Source organism: Protopterus annectens, chromosome 3.part0 (assembly GCF_019279795.1).
Source record: "Protopterus annectens isolate FY-2018-M chromosome 3.part0, PAN1.0, whole genome shotgun sequence".
NCBI lineage: Eukaryota > Metazoa > Chordata > Ceratodontiformes > Protopteridae > Protopterus > Protopterus annectens.
The window spans coordinates 240,259,183-240,265,182 of record NC_056731.1 but is presented as its reverse complement, the minus strand read 5'-3'; positions in this window follow the sequence as shown (position 1 = coordinate 240,265,182).

The following is a 6,000-nucleotide window of genomic DNA, read 5'->3' as shown; positions in this document are numbered from 1 at the left end:
ATCACTAACTCTACTATCGCTAACCTTCCTATACTCACTCAAAGTAGTATCATGTTACCCACACTCACATCCCTATCACTAGTTCTACTACCACTAACCTTCCTAACTTCCTTACAAACAGACCTACCACTGCACAACTACTGCTATCACACTACCCACACTAGCCCACCCTCTCAAACCCACTCACACTTCTACATCTGCCCCACAATCATAAATCTTACAACAACATATTATTCACTAACAAAAATGCCACCATCTCACCACACTAAGAAAAACACACATAGCCCAAGCTCACAAACAATTAATATTAAAAAGCACATACTGACACTCCTACAAACTCTGCTAACCTCTGGTGACATTCACCCAAATCCAAATCCCCTCTCAGCCAGACAAACATCTGACCTGTTGATAGTAAATCTCAACATAAGAAGTATTACCAACAAGCTAATAGACCTACATGCATTCATAGCCCACTACAACCCTGATGTACTCACCATTACAGACACCTGGCTTAAACCCAGTATCCAAGATGAAGACCTTCTCCCCCCAGGGAGATCTGATAGAACAAACAGGAAAGGAGGAGGCGTAACTATTCTCTTTAAAAACACCCTTAACCTCCAGCTCCTGTACACCACACCACCCACTTTTCAAAATGCTGAAGTCCTATTTTCTGTCCTGTCCATAAGAAACACCAAGAAGATCAATATAATATGCTGCTACATACCTCCAGGCAACAACTCACTCATAACAGCAGACATCCTACACTGGACAAAGGACAATCTACTTCAGGAAACAATCCTACTAGGAGACCTTAACACTGACTGGGCAGCCTGTAACTCTAGCAGCCCCTCTACACATATCAATCTATATGGGTTCTCTCAACAAATTGAAGAACCAACTAGAATAGATAAGAAAACAAAGAAAGAATCCATACTGGACTGGACACTAACCAACTATCCCAAACAAAACTATACAGTAGGCTATCTCGAGATGACCTAAGTGATTATCTCCCCACCTTCCTACTCCACAAACACTCCAGTCACCCCAAACCAGTAGTCTACAACCTTGTAAGACATGACTGTAACCTTACCTCACAATACCTAAATACTGTCCTAAGCCACTGCAACTGGGAACCACTACAGACACTCGGGTTAGACTTGGCAGTAGACTACTTCAATACTACCTTCTCTAACATCCTTAACAGTCTAGCTCCCAGCAGAAAAATCAGAGTTAAAGCCAACAATGCACCCTGGCTAAGTAGGGACACCATAGCCTTACTAAAAGCCAGAGATAAAGCCTGGAAAATCTGGAAAACTGACAAAACCCCTAGCTCCAGGCAATACTATCAACAGCTTAGAAACAAGGCCAAGGCTAAATCCAAAAATAAACAAACAAAACTATTTTCTTAACGCACAAAGGAAATATTCAAATAATCCACAAAAATTCTGGCATGCCATTAGCTCCCTACTAAAGCCAGGCAAAACCACTACTCCACCACCCAGCTCTACTAACAATACCCATAGCTTCTCAATTTAATAACCATTTTACTAAATCCATCTTAGCCCTATCCAGTCAAATAACCAAAAACAGTCTACTTCAATCACAAACCAACCTATCCCACATCACCCCCTCTTTCAGCCTATCACCAGTGCCCAGCTCAGCTATCAAAAAACTCCTACTAAAGCTAAAGTCAACCACATTGGCAGCTGATAACATACCTGCTGCATACCTAAAAATGGCTAGTGACTCCCTATCATATCCTGTCTCCATCCTAATCAACCGCTCATTACTAGAATCCTACACACACAAACTCTGGATGTATCTTACATCATTCCTCTCCATAATGGAGGTAACTCCTACAAATTCTCCAACTACCGACCTATTGCCATCCTTTGTCCCTATCCATAATTCTTGAGAAATGCATCCACTTACAAGCGATGACATTTCTTAACACACACAATCTCCTTTCTACCACACAACACGGGTTCTATCCACAGCACAGCACTACCACCACCCTTCTATCGTTCACTAATCATATAAACTTTCACAGAAATTATAACAAATATGTATCAGCCATTTTCCTAGACCTCTCAGAAGCATTTGATATGGTCTCCCACTCCATTCTACTAGACTCACTAACATCATTATCCTTCACCTCCTCTACTATAGCCTGGTTCAGAAGCTACTTGTCTGACAGGCAACAATCAGTGCAGCAGAAAGGAACTCTGTCTACACAACTTTCAACCACCATAGTAGTCCCACAGGGCTCTATACTGGGCCCACTATTGTTCTCTATTTTCACAAATAATCTCAATAGCTCTACACAACATGCCACACTCATTCAATATGCGGATGATTCAACCCTAATCTGGTCCTCCTCATCTCCCACCACCCTACATACACTCACTCACTCAAGATAGCTTTAACTCAGTAGAAAAATGGATATCAGGTATTCAACTAATTCTAAATCCCAAAAGACAAAACTGCTACTATTTACCCCTAATAGATCACCCCCCTCCTTTACCATAACTCCTAAGAATGGCACCACCATCTCCCCTTCTAACCACACCAAACTTCTGGGCATTGAAATAGACAATAATCTCCACGTTGATGTTCACATCTCATATACCATAAAACTAGTACACAAAAAGTTAGGCTCCCTATACAGGCATAAGTCCTTTCTCTCACAAAAAGCAAGAGTCACTCTTACACAAAGCCACCTCCACTCAACTCTGTTATATGCAGCACCAATCTTTACCCACATCAGACAATGTGACCTAGATGAACTAGAATCATGCTACAATAAAATTGCCAAGTTTGCTACTAACTCAACCCATAGAACCCATCACTGTACTGCACTAAAATAACTAAAATGGCTTGAGCTACCACAGCTACTTAACTATCACCAGCTGGGCACAGCCTACAATAGTCTCAGATATCCAGACAAAAACCCTCATTATCCAACCTACTTACATACTGCAAACCGGTACCTAAGATCTAGTGAAAAATCTCTCCTCTCTATCACCAAGGCTAACAATAATGCAGGGAAAGCACTCTACTCCCACATCGTTGCCAGAAATTGGAACTCTTCACCTATCCGTGTACACTGCCCCCTCTACATCCATATTCAAAAACTCCCTCAAATCACATCTTCTTAGTACCTGGTTATGTCTTGTATCACATAACCCTACCCACACTGCTATTAACTCCCCAAACTCCTCTCTGATCACTTGCTGGATCTCTGATCCCTTGTAGACTTGATCATCTGAAAGGGAACTTTTAGCTGTAGAATATTACTTGATATATTTTCTTCTCTTACCAATCTATTACTGACATTGTCTTTTTACCTATATTCTATATCTTCTTTTACCTGGTGTGTTTTATTAATTTCTTGTTATATTACTATGTTCAGACTACATGATGAAACCTGTTTTGTGTAGTATGCTGGATGTACTGTAACTGACATTGACTTTTACCTATGTTCTATATCTTCTTTTACCTGGAGTGTTTTATTAATTTTTTGTTATATTTCTATGCTCAGCATACATGATGTAACCCGTTTTGTGTATTATGCTGGATGTATTGTATTTGTATAACTTGATACCGGAGCTTTTATCCCCGGGCCTCCGCTGAAATTGGACCTGATCCAGTCGGAATTTCCCAGTTAACAAATGTAAAATAAATAAATAATAATATAAAACTGTGTAGGCTATAGGCAATTGGCCATAACAAAAAAGGCACCTGTACACCACGTGAACAGCACTGGCCATAAGAAAGAACTCACATATGATTCTGTACATATTGTGGGCAGTATGCATATCACGTGAGCAGTACTGTCCATAACACAGAAATTACATATGGTGCTATATATGATGTGGGTAGCAATGGCTGTAACAGAAATTGCATGTGATACTGTCTTCATGCTTCATGTACATAGGTATGGTAATACATTTATTTTTGCATTTTATCAGACTTTATAGTTATAATACATAAAGTTAACCATACATTTTCACCATTAATAGAAATACACAGCTTATATATATATATATATATATATATATATATATATATATATATATATATATATATATATATTCACTTAATAATCTCGAAATACTAAAATATCAAATTTTAGTATCTCGAGTCTATAAAGCCAAAAGTGCAGTTATGTGAAACTGCATAATATTGAATGCTGAAATGTCGAATCCATGGTTGTGTTGGCTCTTTTGTGATGTGCGGTGTGGTTTGTCGATTTAGCTGGGGTTTCAGGTAAGTGGTCTTTTTGTAAGGGTATTCGATAGGAATGTTAGTGTGAGTGCATGTATGCAGTGGTGGGTTTTATGTGTTTGTGTGTTTAGTGCGATCTTGGAGCTAGTATATATAAGTAGAGGGAGGTGTGGTGGGTGCAGCCCCCCACATGGGGGGTGCAGGGGGGCTTGACCCCTGCTTATACATAGGGCAGGTTTGTTTGTTATGTTGTGTTTTTGTGTGTTGTTTTGTTTCTTTTAGTGTAGTTAGGTAGATGTGTTTGTGCTTGTTTGTGTGGTGGTGTATGTATGTGTATGTGCATGATTACAATTTTGAATTTTGCTGTTGTGGGTTGTCAGTTTTTTTAATTCTCGAGAAACTAAAATTCAATATTTTAGTATTTTGAGATTATAAAGTGACTATATATATATATATATATATATATATATATATATATATATATATATATATATATATATATATATATATATATATATATATATATATATATATATATTGGTTCCATATACAATGTTGAAGCTTAAAACTTCGAATCTAATATGATCTAAGATCATATGTTTGAAGTTTTAAAACTTCGAAATCCTGAACGGAGATAAGCATACAGCACGGATTGGGAGATTTCCCTTGCCCTCGCTGTAGTGTGATCTCGGAGTTGATATATTTAAGTTGTGGGGGTGTGGGGGGTGCAGGGGAGCTTACCCCCCTGCATACATGCTTGTCATGTGTTGGGTGATGTTTCGGGGGGGGGGTTTCACAATTTTGAGATTTCAAGATCTTGAGATGCTGAACTTGAGATTTAGAAGTGCAAGATGTTGGTATTTCTAAATTGTGAGTGGAACACACACACACACACACACACACACACACACACACACATATATATATATATATATATATATATATATATATATATATATATATATATATATATATATATATATATATATATATATGTGTGTGTATATATGGGTCCCTATCAGATTGTCAAAGTTTCAAAACTTCAAAAATTCATATTTTAGAAACCATATGACTGAAGTTTTGGAACTGTGAACAGTTTGAATGGAGATCGCAGTATATCGCAGAATGGAAAATTTGCCCTTTTCCTCAATTTAGTGTGATTGCAGAGTTGCTATATTTAATTTGCGAGGGGGTTTAGGGGGTGCAGGGGTTCTTGCCCCCCTGCATAAATATAAAAAAAAATGTTGTTTTTATTTTTTTAAATATTCGAAGTTGTAAAATATCTATTATATGGTCCCAGCCATATTAATTTCGAAGTTTTTGAATTTTGAGAATCTGACATAGACCCCTATATAATATATATATATATATATATATATATATATATATATATATATATATATATATAGGATTTGCTGTTTTCCTGAGAAATCATATACAGACCCTCTCTGCTATCATTATATATCGACAAGCATGTGTACCAGCTACAGCATGGCAGAGATACTAATTACACTGAAGTTGCTGTTAACACCAATCTAAAAGAATGAGATTCCAAAAGGCTACATGCAGACAAGGCTCACTGGCTATGCATGATATCGTTCTGTAAAGTCCACCATCAAGAAAACAAATTTCTGAATCGACGATAAAGCAAAACATTCTGTCTGTTAAGGAATTTCCTGTTCTAAATACGTGTAAGTGGATTTCTGTTATACTTCAGCAACTATGATGACTTTTTAAGATGTGGTGGTTATATTTCAGTATGTGTGAGATCTT